Genomic DNA, 15,852 nt, shown 5'->3' with positions numbered 1-15,852 from the left:
ACCAATAAACAGCACAACAGAGGCTTCAACAGGCCCGGTCACACCCCCTTTCCCCTTTGCTCTGGAATGCAACACTCTTGCAAGACACACAGAGCAATATTAGCCTCCGGGATGCGAACATCCAAACCACTTGCACTGGATCCTAGCCTGCTCACATGCAGTACTGAGGATGCCTCTTGGCTTCTTATGCTATGTCACACGTTATGTGATGCTGGAAACTTCCTGCTGAATTCTGACACTACAAACGTCATGTAACTTCCCCAAGATAAAGAAGTCTACCATCACTACTGTGCCTGACAAACAGGTTGCCACGACTCCCAACTGAGAGTCTGGGAACCAAGGAAAGGCAACTAAATCACCAAAGGACTACGCCTATCTCATTGGAAAAGACACTCCTCTCGCCTCCAAGCAAAATGCTTCTTTAATAATAGGATACACACTCAGGACTTATTCCAGAAACAGATGAGTGCCTAAAGACAAGCATTGTTGATAGACAATCAATTTTTGTCACAAAGAAACAGAGCACCACCTGGGGTCGCAGCCATCTACTCTGGAGAAGCAGCAGGAAGACACACGCAGGTCAAATGAAAGGAAGGGTAATTTTCGCTTTTAAAAATTCTATTTAAGCTGTCTTGCAGGGGGACTCTGACCTGGCCCTGCTTACCTCACTTAGTTATTGGTGACCTAGAAGACAGCACACACAAATGCACACACACAAAAAGCTTGCCTGCCACAGGCAAGTGGCTATTTGCAAGCCTGTATTTAACTATTTCCTGGGAAACTTCCTGTTCCTAGTTCATCAATAGCATAGACCACAATCAGAGTAGGTCATGGTGGGCTGCAGTTATGTCACTGGCAAAGCAGGACAAAAAAATTGTTGTTGTTTAGTCGTTTAGTCGTGTCCGACTCTTCGTGACCCCATGGACCAGAGCACGCCAGGCACTTCTGTCCTCCACTGCCTCCTGCAGTTTGATCAAACTCATGCTAGTAGCTTCAAGAACACCATCCAACCATCTCGTTCTCTGTCGTCCCCTTCTCCTTGTGCCCTCCATCTTTCCCAACATCAGGGTCTTTTCCAGGGAGTCTTCTCTTCTCATGAGGTGGCCAAAGTATTAGAGCCTCAGCTTCACGATCTGTCCTTCCAGTGAGCGCTTAGGGCTGATTTCCTTCAGAATGGAGAGGTTTGATCTTCTGGCAGTCCATGGGACTCTCAAGAGTCTCCTCCAGCACCATAATTCAAAAGCATCAATTCTTTGGCGATCAGCCTTCTTTATGGTCCAGCTCTCACTTCCATACATCACTACTGGGAAAACCATGACAAAAAAATAGCAATCCCTATTTATGCCCTTGAAGTGTAGGGCACAGCCCACTAAACCCTGCAATTTGCAAGTCATAATGAATCAACAATATGCCCATTAATAGGATGTGTGCAGAGAATCATTTATATATTGCAAGGACATTAATGAGGTTCCTCTAAACACTCCAAGGCATGCAGACTTTCTTGGGAGGCCAGCCTTTCCTGATGCAGGGCGGAGCGCAGGCAGTGCCCCCAACCAGCCCATTAGTTTCCCCAGAGTAGTAAATGACAGATATACTCTTCCTACATGAAAGAAAAGTCAAGGGGAACAGTCTGGGACCCCATTTGGGTGCAGTCATACCAGGTTCCAAGAGCAACCAAGTCTTCCACCTTTTCTACATCCACTTGGGTTCAGTTTCTGGGTCAGACTAGATGTAAAGTCAGGATCTGGCTTGAACTCTCCTAGTACTTCTCAGGCTGCGGGCACTTCAAAATTCTCACTCCTCTCACCTGCAACCCTCTTGGGAGGTCGGTATGACTCAAAGAGGAGATCTTGCTCTTCTGTATGCTTCACTGAGGAACAGGGGTGACCCACTGCCTAAGCCCTTGCAATGCTACAGTGGACTGTATACTCCTGAGAAGGGACTCGTCTGTGTCTATTGACTCAGTAAACAACCATGAACATTGATAGTGACATATAAATAAACATAATAATTAAGCAAGATGTCCCAAAATGACATATGTAAAAAAATAGGAACAATAAGGGCTAAACCCAGCTACAAAAAGAGTAATAAAAAAGACCTGAAAGACTCGTTCAAAAGAATATATAAAAGGAAGAAATCTCATCCACACTACTCAAAAGGTTAAGTATGAAAAAAGAAGCCACAGACATTAGGGACCCTCCCAAGGGACTGGGTAAAGAATGACAGGCACGCCTAGTGAAGCGCAACACATCTGCTTCTCTGCTTTGCAATGTTTGAGGCCTTTCACAATCCAAAGGATTCTCTCAAGAACCAGGACAGTATGGAGGGGAGAGAGGTTATGGCAAGAAGCCATGAAGGCTCTGCTCTACCTCCATTGTCAAAGGCAGCAGGCCCCTGAAGACCAGTTGCTGAAACCACAGGAGGCGAGAGGGCTGCTCTGGTCAGATCCTGCCTGAGGGCTTCCCAGGAGAAGCATCTGGATGGCCACTATGACTGTGGGGGCCCTGGGCCTGATCAACAATCCGGCTCTCCTGATTCTCTTAAGAACGTAAGGAGAGCCTGCTGGATCCGGCCTGGGGCCCATCTAGTCCAGCATCCTGTTCTCACAGGGGCCAACCAAGATGCCAATTATAGGAAACCCATAAGCAGGATTTGAGCACAAGAGCAACTCTCCCCTCCTGCAGTTTGCAGCAACTGGGATTCAGAAGCATTGCAACCCCCAAGCGTGGAGGCACAGCAGAGCCATCCTGGCCAGGAACCACCAATAGCCCTCTCCTCCATGATTTTGTCATCCAAGCTGGGAGCAAGTGCCATAGTTTAGCTTAGAGAAAGAAGTTACAGGGAACTCTATCATGGAGATTCACAGGCAGACCACATTCTAGGACTGGCCGTGCTGCTGTGCAGCCAGCAGAAAAATAATAAAGATCAACAGCAACCCAACTGAGAGACCCAGACGGAGCAACTACACAGCATGGAAGGTTTGATCCAGCCCCCACAGAAGCAATACTGCCAATACAAGCAGGAGGTCAATGGGGCAGGCAGATGTTCACAGGATCAAAGTTCTGGGGCTGACCTGGTCACTTGCAGCATATTTAATAGAGGCAAGGAGACCCTGACACGCTCTATATGCTATTGGACTCCAGGTCCCATCAGCTTCAGCCAGCATGGCTAAACATCAGGGATGATGGGAGTTGTAGTCCAACACCATCTTGATGGCCGCAGGGTCCTCCCCCCCCCGGTTTAATGGATCATTCTGGTCCTTGTGAAGCCAAGCACACCTCTGCATTCAGAGCACCACATAGAATGGGGAACAAGTTCCAGAGGGGAAGCAGCGTCACTCCCTTGTGGCAAGAAAACACCAAGCCCTGTGACTTCTTAAAGATTAACAAATCTGTTGTGGCAGGAGCTTACGTGGGTGCACCCCCGCCCCCGGCAGACACACGAAGAGGTCACCTCAGGAGGAAAAGAAGCAGATGGCAAGCCAAACAGAGAGATGTCTAGGAACTGGCCACAGCAGGCTAGAGAGAGCAGTCCGTGAAGCCTCTTCCTATGGAGAGTATAAACAAATAGCAGATTCAGCCAGAGGGAAAGGGAACCGTGCTTTTAGAAAAGAGGAGCAGCTTATTGGCAGAGCATCTGCTTGGCATGCAGACGGGCCGAAATTCAATCCCCTGTGTCTCAGGAGAGACCCTGGCCTAAAACCCTGGAGAGCTGCTGCCAGTCAGTGTTGTCAACACTAAGCTATGAGGCTTGCTATAGGACAGCTAAATGCAGGAAGTCACCAGCCACTGATAACAGGCTCAACATTTACATGTACTAACGTGGGAAAGCAGGAGAAAGTGAAGCAGGGCTTGTATCAAGCCAGACCATTTCAGCTACTACTTCCCAATCCGACTGCCTTGGAATAGGTGTCGAGCCTCCCCTCCGCCCACGATTCCCAGAACCAGGGCTTTGAGGAGCACCACACAATGCTGCGAGAGAATAGGCTCTGCATGCTGGTAGCCCCCCCCCCCCATGTCCAGGAGCAACAGGGCCAGGTGGCTGGAATGCACCGGCTGCCTCCATTACTTTCCTCGGCCTGGGAGAGAGAATTTGCAGAGTTCAGCCAAGGAAGATGCAGCTGCTCGCCGGGATGTTCCCGTAACAATATCCAGCCGTGTTGATACATGTTTTCCTGTGAAACCTGAAGAAGAGGCAGGGAGCGAGTCCTGGGGACATGCAAAGGAATAGGCTCAGTTGCGGGGGGGGGGGGGCTACACACCAAGCAGAGGCGCCCAAGACCTGCCCCCAATGGAGAAGGTAAGGGAGCTCAACTGACAGGCCAGCCAACCCGGCACTCACAACAGTCTCCCACCTGCCTCTATACTCTGGGGAACTAGAACAGGGCAAAATAGCCATCCGCTTCAACAAACATGGACGCCTACAAGGACCACCGAGCTTACTTCTATTTGGTGGCTACATTTTGTTTCAATAAAAATAGCACATGCACAGCATGATCAAACCTCACGGTGGCTACAACTGAGGCACCAGTGGTGACCAAATCAAGAAGTCCACAGACATCAGTGGACCAGCTGGAGAGAGCTTGAAAGTTTCCACAGTGGAGAAACAGCAGGGGGAGGAGATGCAACCAGATGTAAGTTGGGGTGGAAGATTCCCCCTGGTTTATTTGTTTAGTTAGTGGGGCAGGATGCACATCATCAGGTCATCAGCATGGTCATTGGACAGACACCAATTGCAAATGCAACATTAGGCAAGTTTTTAGCTTTGTTCACCAAAAACAAGTAAAATTAGCATGCTGAATCAAATCGCTCTCTGGGGCAGCCTTCTCCAACCAGGTGCCTTCCAAACATCTTGGACTACGACTCCCATCAGCCCCAGCTAGCAATGTGCTCACACCCCAAGGAGAGGAAGCTCAAGGATGCAGAAAATCTGCTAGAGGCTTCACAGAAAAGGTGAAGCCTGGGGCAGCTTGATAAACCAAAGGAACTATAATCTGACACCAGGTAACTCCATGTGGCAGAGTGGTCATGAAACCTGGCCTAAGCAAAAGTGATATTGCAGTTCTTTTGAAGTGATCGCTCTTCTGACAGTCTGGGGGGGGGGGTGAGAGAGAGAGCTTGACTGATGTGGTGATGAATTCCTTCTTCTTTGCTGTTTGATCTTGGCACACAGAAGCAACAGGGAATGGAATCCTTTTCTCAATTATTAGTGCTAGCCCACCCTTCCTTTAAGAAGCCCAGCAAACGACACTGCCCCATTTTGCTACTTATCTTAAGAGACTGAGGGGGAAAGTAGGAAAGGCAGTCTTCAAGTGTATAACCGAAGTTCTCCTGCAGTATTGGACCAACCCAATTTTACACTTATAGGATCAAATAAGAGACCGACTAAATATGGCCTTCTTCCTCCCCACAAAGGGCTAGAATGAAAGAGGGCTCATTACCATGAACAGAGCTCTACCCCACTCCTCAAAAAGCTCTAATGCTCTGCTTGGCCAAAATCCAAAATGGCAAATGTTTGGACAGTGCCAGATCACCACAGCCCAGCAAGGAAGTCCAGGGAAGGATGCAAAAGACCAAGAATATTTCCAACATCTCATGGAATGGGGAAGAGCTCATTGGGGTTAGATTCATGCCCACTGGTCCAATTCCCCAGGGATTGAGGGGAGGCTCCAGCTAGTTCCACATCCGTGGTCAGCAAGATGTGCGGCCATGCACAGAACCAGCAGCTTTCCTGCATTCCCCTCTTAGAAGCTGTGGCACATCCCTGGGAGCACCAGCTGCTTGGACTACAGCTGTGGGGCATGACTGCATTCACCACTGTGAATCAGCACAGCCTCCTCTGGCCTTGAGCCATTCCTTGCCAGCTATGTAGAACAATGGGGCTAAGGGGGGGGGGCATGGAGGTGGAAAGAGATAGGCATCTGAAAAGACTGGGCAAAGCTGACCAAAGTCAAGACTTCTCCAACACGGCCAGTCCAAGCCTCCTAAAAGTCGGAGAAGCATCTGACTAGAACAAAAACTAAGGGCAGATGGCAGAGGCAGGAGTGCCAACCCTGATCCCCACCCCAAGGGCAAGCAGATGGAAGGAGGGTGGAAGGCCTTCTGCCACACTGGCCTGTCCCTTTGCAGCACCTCCTCTTGCCAATCTGCTTACGTTCCTCATCCGTGAATCCCATCTTCCCCTTTTCTACCTGTTTAGTTGTTGGGATCCTAGAGGGCAGTGCAGAGTTGCCCACATCATGGTACATGACCCCAGTCAAGCTAGCAAAAATCTATCATTTGCCCGATAATAAATGTTGGAAATGTAAAGAAACTGAAGGTACATTCTTTCACCTTTGGTGGACGTGCCCAAAGATTAAGGCTTTCTGGGAAATGATATATAATGAACTGAAAAAGGTATTTAAATATACCTTCTTGAAGAAACCAGAGGCTTTTCTACTGGGCATGGTCAGTCAATTGGTGCCAAAGAAGGACAGAACTTTTTTTTTATGTACAGTGGTGCCTCGCAAGACGAAATTAATTCGTTCCGCAAGTTTTTTCTTCTTGAGAGTTTTTCGTCTTGCGATGCACGGTTTCCCATAGGAATGCATTGAAAATCAATTAATGCGTTCCTATGGAAACCGCCTTCAGACCAGGTCTGGGGACAGTCTGTCCCCCGACCTCTTCTGAAGGCTGGGGGGGGGGACAAGAGCTTTTCTTCCCACCCCGGGACAGCGGAGGACTTCTCCGCTGTCCGGGGCGATCTTAAAATGCTGGCGGGCGGCATTTTAAAATCGCCCGGGACAGCGGAGGACTTCTCCGCTGTCCGGGGCGATGTAAAAGCCCCTGGGAAGGCAGGCAGGGGGGACAAAGACTTTTGCCCCCCCGCCCGCTTTCAGAAGAGGTCTTGGACGTCTTCTGAAGGCGGGCGGGGGGCGAAAGTCTTTGCCCCCCCCGCCTGCCTTCAAAAGCCGTCCGGGAAGGCAGGCAGGGGGGAGCAAAGACTTTCGCTCCTGCCCCCCTTCAGAAGAGGTCCTGGACTTCTTCTGAAGGCGGGCGGGGGGCGAAAGTCTTTGCCCCCCCCCCCGCCTGCCTTCAAAAGCTCTCCCGGGAAGGCAGGCAGGGGGGAGCAAAGACTTTTGCCCCCCGTCCGCCTTCAGAAGAGGTCCTGGACCTCTTCTATTGGCGGGCGGGGGGAAAGGTCTTTGCTCCCCCCCGCCTGCCTTCAAAAGCCGTCCGCGATAGCGGGAAGCTCTTCCCTGCTATCCTGGACTGCTTTTAAAATGCTGGCGGTGGGGAGCAAAGCCTTTCGGCCCCCGCTGGCCTTCCTGGACCTCTTCTGAAGGCCGGAGGGGGGGGGAAAGGCTTTGCTCCCCACCACCAGCATTTAAAAGAGGTCCCTGGAGATTTCCCTATGGGCTTTCGTCTTGCGAAGCAAGCCCATAGGGAAATTCGTCTTGCGAAGCGCCTCCAAAACAGAAAACCCTTTCGTCTTGCGGGTTTTCCGTCTTGCGAGGCATTCCTCTTGCGGGGTACCACTGTATGCTACAACAGCAGCAAGAATACTCATTGCAAAGTATTGGAAGACACAAGATTTACCCACTCTGGAAGAATGGCAGATGAAGGTGATTGATTACATGGAATTGGCAGAAATGACTGGCAGAATTCGAGACCAGGGAGAAGAGTCGGTGAAAGAAGACTGGAAGAAATTTAAAGACTATTTACAAAAATATTGTAAAATTAATGAATGCTAGAAGGATGTTGGATAGAAACTAAGTGGTTTCCAGCTGTAATGCTTTAAGTGATAGGGAAAAAGGTTTACAAAAGGGTAAAAGCTTAATGGTAAGGTTTGCTGAACTAACAAACTGAAGTGGAATACAAAAAAGGGAGGTACGAGGAGGTCCGGGGAAATAAGTGTAAGGAAGATATGTTATGGAAAATCAACGTGTTTTTAAACTGTTTTTATTTTGTATGTTTCTTTTTATTTTTAATTTTTACTGTTATACTTTAAAAAACTTTAATAAATATCTTTTTAAAAATAAACAAAACAGAGTTGCCCACATCATGAGCCACTAGAGCCACAGACTCTCCAAAGAGTGTCTCCCTGGGTAGAAACAGGTCAGGTAACAGGAGTGACTACCACCACCACCACCTGACCACAGACCTTCCCCAACTGGAAGGAATGTAATGGCTCCCTGTTCGAGTCGGGACTTTGCCTAGGCAGCAAGAGACTTCCTAGTGCACCTGCCTGGGTTGCACCTGATGGCTACCTGCAGCTAGGCTCTGACACCACCCCTCTGGCCTGGCTAGACTACTGCTGCTTATATCTCCCAATCCACTACTCCACTCTCATCCCCTTGACCCAATTCTCTTCAAACTTCACGATAAATCAGGAATGAGGAATTTGTGGTTGGAATATATCTCCCCTCACCGCCAGACATGCAGGTTTGGGCTGATGGGAGTGGTGATTCAACAGCATCTGGAGAAGCACAGATGCTCCCCCAGTCCTAGGAGAAACCAATGTTTATTATGGCAGTAACAAACTGCATGCTCCCCCATCCGCCCCCACCCCACCACAGCTGAGAAAAAGCTTTTACTTCTGTGCTTAATTAACTGCAATTTCATGTTGCAGACAAACCTGAAAACTGTAATTAAACTTAGCTATTGTTTGAAACAAGTGAACTTCACAACCCATGGTTTGAAGTTTGTTTCAAACAAACCATGGCTAATATTGACCAGAGTGCAGGATTTCGACACAATGCTCAACTGTGATTAATGCAAGAACGGAGCTCTGTTTTCCTCCTTGTGTCTGCACCAGAGGAGGAAAAGGAGCACACAAATCCCAAGGCTTGCTCAACCCCTTCCGGCCACCATAATCCATCATTTATTGCAATGTCTGAACCAGCCCAGTGGCCTCTGCTATGCTGCTCTGGCTCAAACAGCCTCCTCTTCCTCCTCTTCTCTTACTCATCATATATCTACATATACATTTATACAGCTAAATGTTTATATGATCTCCTCCCCACACTTCACCCTAAGGTCCCAGGGCAAATTATAACAATATACTGACAATTAAGTCTATGACCTGAAACATGCTCTCTGGAAGGCAAGCTCCAATTGAATTGAATATACTTACAAGATACTGTAGCAAGAAGTGGCCCCAAAGCAAAAGGTTATTTGACAGGTCTGATACAGCAGATGACCAAAAGATCGTCAGTCACATTACTGTATACTGGCATGAAAGTGGCTTCATTATAAAACCCCTTTGCATCTCAGCAGCTGCTCAGTTTGGTGCAATTTTTTTATTTATTCAGTTTGCTGCAGTAACTTTTTCTGTAAAAACAGCATCCCCTTAAAAAACAAGTTTTGCTGGACTAATTAAAAGCAAATCTAAAAAAACACACAATTCTCCTGTGATATTTCATGATAAAGGCAGCAAAAGAATAATTAGGGAGCAAAACCATCTCCTGCTACTGCATCAGAGGCACGACTAGAAAGGTCTCATACACCTGTCCCATTTGAAACAGACAAGAGCTGGGTAAGTTAAATGCTCCACCCAGACCTCATCAAGGCTAGAAACTCCATCATTAGGCCCTGATCTAAGAAAAATATGGTGTTTATCCTGGCCCTTGTCAAATCTGCAAAATCCAAACGGGTGACTGAAGGATATTAACACAAGCTAATCAGATGAGCACTGCTTATTCCAATAATCTTCGCTCTGAAAATTCTGAAGCCCAGAATTTTCAATGCTTTCCCCACCTCTTATTTCTGGACAGGCCCAGAAGCCGCCAGCATTCCCACACTGTTGTGGCTTGCTCTTGCAAACCTGTCCGACACACATGCTTTGCTCAGCGGCCCCTTCGGCGCGTGCTGAACAAAGTACAAGTTTTTCTGGCTTGGCAAGTGTCGGGCTGCGCAAGGACTTTCAGCACTGGTTCCTAATTGGATATGGGTATCCCCTCCCAGAAGCGGCAGCATCCAAGCTGGTGCCAGGCACCAAAACAGAGGCTAAGCCTCTCCCAGCTCATGCCAAAGCACCTGACCCCACCCCTCAGACTGGGGCTTGCTGGCAAACACCAACATGTGGAATGCATGCCAGTCACAAGAGCTCAGGGAACAGCGCTGACTCCAGACATGCAGCTCTTCCATAGTCCTCATTCACAAAGGATCTGTGCTGGCTTCCAGAGGAGAACCTGGACTCCATCAAGTCCACCCATCTCATGGAGAAGCAAAGAACTGCACCCAGCAGCAGCAAGGAGAAGTGGAATGCACCCCTGCCCTGAAAGAATGGCAGATCCGCAAAGACCAACTAAGTTACTGTATTTTTTGCTCTATAAGACTCACTTTTTCCCTCCTAAAAAGTAAGGGGATATGTGTGTGCGTCTTATGGAGTGAATGCAGGCTGCGCAGCTATCCCAGAAGCCAGAACAGCAAGAGGGATTGCTGCTTTCACTGTGTAGCGATCCCTCTTGCTGTTCTGGCTTCTGAGATTCAGAATATTTTTCTTGTTTTCCTCCTCCAAAACCTAGGTGCGTCTTGTGGTCTGGTGCGTCTTATAGAGCAAAAAATACGGCCGTTATTGGTATGAGCTTTCTTCTTCAGAAGCATGCATGCACACGAAAGCTCATATCAATTACTAACTTAGTTGGTCTCTAAGGTGCTACTGGAAGGAATTTATTTATTTGTTTTGTTTTGTTTCAACTTCGGCAGACCAACACGGCTACCTACCTGTAACTAGAGCTGAGAGATTCCAAGGTCAGTAGACCTGGCCTCCTGACCTAGTCTTTCACTCCTCTCCAGTCCACAAATCCACCTCTAACCCACAGAAGGCAGAAGCAAACAGTGGCCTATGGATGACTCACATAAACGTGCCAAGCTTCAATATGGAGATGGCCAAAGAAACACTTCAGAAGCGTTTCCTTGTCTGGCCTTAAGAGAAAGCATTGCTGTATCCCTACCCCCACACACTGTTCAGTCTGCTCAGGTGTTAAGAAAGACCCAGCCACCAGGTCTCAAAAGGAGAACTGCTATGGAAGGAAAAGTCCAAGTAATCCCACTGAACTCCACTCTGAATGGTTGTCCCCCATGCCAAAGTTCACAAAGGCTGGGTAGAATGCTCCAGGTTTAGCTGCCACGGGAAAAGGAATGTTTCTTCATTATACAGGATAATTGATGCCCAAGGAAGAGCTTTGTGCACAAAAACTCAGAAACTGGCATACCCAAATCCCAACAACGCCCTCCCCCCCATGGTGCTCTTTATCTTTGGGACTACGTGACCTGAACTATCTATTGCAAAACCAGAAAACAAGGTAAGCAAGGGGGCAGGTTTGCATGGACCAAGGTGGCTTTCAGGTGTCAGAGCAAGGAACTGGGGAGGGGCTGTAGCTTCATTCACTGACAATCTGCGTAAAAGGCAGCACAGCCAAGGAAGCACTTACGCTGCCAAGCACTGACTGGAAAGTTACCCCTAGCGAACCAGCCCCCACTGTAAGAGTCTCACTTCACCAAGGCTCTTGAAATTATCCCTCTGTGCCTACAAGAGAAAGTGTGGCCATGCTTCAGGAGCAGATCGCAACCACTAGTCCCCTTTGGGTGGGGTGCCCTTTGCAAACTCAGTGTTCAAGAGCCCCAGCTCCTCTTCTCTGCTGGAGGGGGGCGGGAAGGCAAAATGCAGGTGGAAAGGCAACAATTTAATCTGCAAAGTGGCTGGCCAGAAGCAGAACTGGAGTGCTGAAAATCGGGTTGGATAAACTGGACAAGGCACCCCAAGGCAGAAAAAACGCCTGACCTGCCAGGTAGGAGAGGCCCCCTCCTTGGAGAAGGCCTGCGGTGTGCCTGCCTGCCCTCCCGCAAACTAGGGCAAGCAGCAGCAGCAACAACCCACCCTATGGCGGAAGAGAGGCTACAGGCCAGCCCTGCTGCAGAGCACCCCAGGCTCCCACGCCAAGGCTTCTCCGAACTTTCAACTCAAGTTCTGCCCAAACAAAGGGGCACCAGAGCCACGTTCAGCTGAGCCTCAGCAATTTGGGACAGGGACCCATCTCTTTGTCCTCACTCCCGCTGACGGGGCTGGAGTCACAGAAGCAGGCAGTCTCTGGCATCAACCTCTCCTGGGCTCCGCCAGAGTCTCCCCTGCCCCAGGGAAGCGGCCAATACCTGTTTATTTGGTCGGCTCCCTTGCCCCACCCTCGGAGCCCAACCCTCGTGGCAAGGGGCGATTACAACATCTTAAAGACACACAATGAAGCAACATAAAACATGTAGAGAAAACTCCTTCCCAGACAGGCGCGCGTCAGCAAAAGCCAGGCCAGCTTAAAGAAAGTTTTCCCGTGGTTATTGTTTACAAGAGAAGTGGCTGGAGGGGTTTTTTTTGGGGGGGGGGTATGGGATTACCTTCCAACTGCTCGTGCTTTCATATGCCCAAAGAGCTGCCATCACCCACAAGAGGGCTATGGTGGGGGGTGGGGGGAGAGACTCCCACCTTATCCATATGGGTCCCGTATTCCAAGATGGGAGGCTTCAGCTGAACGTCTGATGGGAAGCGCATGCCCAGCAAGGGGAGCCCTGACCCAGAAGCCTGGCCACCATCTGCTGGGGGGCGCCCAAGCCCTGGGTCCGTCAACTATTTTCCGGCAGAAGGAAGGGCAGACCTGAACCGCCCCCTCCCCACGGACAGCATCCCTAGTGGGCAGAGCAGAGCAGAGCAGAGCATCTCCCTGGGTCTTTCTCTGCATCCAAGCGCGTGGGTGAAGTAATGGCGGGGAGGGGGGACGCCCGAATAAAACATTGGGGGTGGGTGGGACACCTGTCCCGCATAATCAATCGCAAGACGCCGCGCGTGCGCACCATTGGCAAGGCACGACAACCTGGGACAATCCCTCAACTATTTTATTTTTTTGGGGGGAGACCTTAGGAACCTTGGCTCCTAAGTCTTGAAGCCACAGCCGAGCCCCCCTCGCTTTGCCGAGATCCCAGTCGAGGACCGGGGGGGGGGCTTTTGTCGGGGGGGGGCGGGTGAGGTGAAGATTGACAGGTCAGCTGGCCAACGGGCGGGGGGGTGATGTCGCCCCTCCGGGCCCAGAGGAGGAGGAGAAGAAAGGAAAGGAGCCCCCACTCAACCTCTGAAATCTCCCCCCCCGGCAGCCCGCGCGCCCCCGGCCCTGAGTGCGCGTCCGTCCGAGGGGGGAGGGGAACCCTCGGGATCCCCCGGGGCTGAGGAGGGTCTTCCTCGAAGGCCCGAGCCTGAGGGGGGCGCCGCGCAGCCTCCCCCCGCCCTCCCTCTGGCCGTACCTGGCGTGGGCCCCGCAGGGCCGCTCTCCGCGCGCTGCCCGCCTGCTCCGGCCGCTTCTTCAGCCGCCGCCGGCCCTCGCTTCTCCGTGCTCGCTCTTCTTCTCCTCGCTCTCCCTCAGACACGCCGCGCGCGAGGCCTGCCCCCCGCCATTGGCCGCGCCGCCCGCCACTCACCTCCGCCCCGCCCACGCTCGGCGGCCCGCGACGGGGGAAGGGGACGGCCGCTAGGCCGAGCAGAGCTCCCATTGGCCGCTCCCCGCGACGTCGCGCCTTCCCTGCTTTCCTCTAGGCGTCCATTGGCCAGTCGCCCCCGTCCATCTCTCTTGGAGCGTTTCCCACCCGCCTACCCTCGCTTTGGCTCGCTTTCCGCTCAAAGGCGGCGAGGCCCCCGTCGAGAACTCGAGCGCTGATTGGCTGAGGGCTTTTCCTCGTAAGCCCGCCCTCCGTCCCCGCCCCTCGGCTCCGAAAGGCGGCGGGCGGGAGGCGTCCCCCACGTGGGGAGGCAGCGCGCGACGGCGATTGGGCTCTCGGCCGGCGTGGATTGGGCGAAGTGCCTGCCGCTCCAAGTTGGGACTCAGCCAATCCGGGAAGGCCTCTGCGGACTGAACCATAGACGCGGGGGGGCGGCCGCAGAGAACAATGCCTTCTTCGTTTGCTGCGGCTGCATCCACTGGCTCCACTGGGGGGGGGGGGTTCTGTCTGGTCTTCTGGCCTGTGCCTTTGCGTGCATCTGCTGTGTTTATAAGTTTTTATTTAAAACGGGGCTGCTTTTGTTTCAACCCCACTCCTGAGCCAAGCAAATACTCTATCCCTCTCCAGCTGATATGTCACAAAAGGAAAAGGGACCAGGGAGGGCAAAGGAGAAGCCGGAGCAAACACTTTTGTATTTCTCAGCTACAGAATATCTGTAATGACCAACTGGAACAGGAAGATTTCAAGGAGAGAAAGAGCCAAAAGCCGCTCATCGTTCAGCAGTTTATTCATTCAGTTTTTATCCTGTACTTCCTCCCGGAAAGAGCTCTGGAGATGCACTCCAGTGTCTGGTGGGATGATGATGGCAGACATTGTGAGCAGCTTTGAGGACCGTGGTGGGAAAAAAGCATACAAACCTGCTAAAATGCAATCTGTCTGTGTGAATTTGGCAGACCTGACGAAACGTGATTTTCCACACAGCAGCAAGAAAATGCAGGCAGTATAATTTACGTTTCAAAAGCGTAAATGCCTCTAGATTATTTTATAGAATCAGAAAGATGGCTTGTTTAAGCCATGCAGTTGAAGCTTGGAGCATTCAGCTCAGACCTCCTGACTGATAGCATTCACATGGTGGGAGAACGAAGAATTTGGTCACCCTTCTAAGTTGAGGGAATGGCAGGACAGCTTCCCCTATGGTCTTAATCCCTTCATGCATTAGAGTTAAGCACGTTGGTTATAGGAAGCAGATTTATCCCACATCTCTGGAGGGCCAAAGGCTCCCCACATAGGAGTTGGATCAAAGCTGGGCGACTTTAATGTGCTGCACACTTTCTAAGGTGTGTTCGGAAACTTCAGATGGAGAACGGTGAGCTGCAAGGGATGTTGGTCTCGGCTACTGTATTTTTCTGGGACCAAAGTGCTGGCTATAAATGGTCCAAGGCTGGGATACCTAAAACACCCATTTCCCAAGAATCCCACTAATATTGCCCTGTCTCAGGAGACCTGTCTAGCTCTCTTCCCCCACAACATGCTTCTACTGGCTGAAATATGCCTGCACTCCCACTGTCCCCATTTGGCTCCCCTTTGTCTGCTCCTTGTTTGCTGACTTAGCTGGAATCTACACATACAAATAAAAAAGCAACATTGCTTTTTTTAAAGAAAAAATACATTGAATTTGCTATAGCTCACTTTCGCCATCTAGTGTCACATTTTTATGTTGCGCTGTAAAGGTAAAGGTACCCCTGACCGTTAGGTCCAGTCGGGGACGTCTGGGGTTGCACACTCATCTCGCTCTATAGGCTGAGGGAGCCAGCATTTGTCTGCAGAGTTTCCGGGTCATGTGGCCAGCAGGACTAAGCCGCTTCTGGTGAACCAGAGCAGCGGAGTGGTACCTATTTATCTACTTGCACTTTGAAATGTTTTCAAACTGCTAGGTGGGCAGGAGCTGGGACCAAGCAACAGGGAGCTCACCCCAATCTGCAAGCCCTAGGCTCTGTGGTTTAGACCACGGCGCCACCCACGCCCCATGTTGCACTTTACAACACACTTAAAACGTTTCATTTGCAGCTACATAGCTGAGTCCTTTATGTTATCTGCAGGTTCCTGTGTTGGTTTATTTACAGGCATTTGGAGCTTACCCTTAGCATGTGGTTCCGGGGCAGGTTACATATAGCTCAATGCAAATTCTGTAATGTGTAAATGTCATGAATCGTAATTCCTAAACCACTAGGCTATAAATTAAAGTGAATCAACGAACAGATATAGGAAACAATGTGGTGGTTGCTGGATTTGATTTATAGGATTTCTTACCCTAAGCTCTTTCTTCACCACAAGCTCTCCAGGCAGGTACCAACAACATAATCAGGCAAAACAAGTAAAGCCGTTCCAAAGA

At 50.4% G+C, this 15,852-nt stretch overlaps 1 protein-coding gene across 1 annotated transcript in view; it reads right to left on the bottom strand.

Moving 5' to 3' along the window:
* PAIP2B (poly(A) binding protein interacting protein 2B) overlaps window positions 1-13,410 on the bottom strand; it is a 38,090-nt gene extending 24,680 nt beyond the window's left edge. Inside the window, exon 1 of the mRNA XM_082236806.1 lies at window positions 13,269-13,410. The gene's annotated coding sequence lies outside the window, so the exon portion shown is untranslated. The remainder of the gene's footprint in view (window positions 1-13,268) is intronic.
* Window positions 13,411-15,852: the final 2,442 nt, after the last annotated feature.

This window comes from Podarcis vaucheri, assembly GCF_965113315.1.
Source record: "Podarcis vaucheri genome assembly, chromosome: 9".
In the NCBI taxonomy this organism is placed as follows: domain Eukaryota; kingdom Metazoa; phylum Chordata; class Lepidosauria; order Squamata; family Lacertidae; genus Podarcis; species Podarcis vaucheri.
Note: the sequence above shows the minus strand (reverse complement) of the source record. Positions and strands in the feature narration are given on the sequence as shown.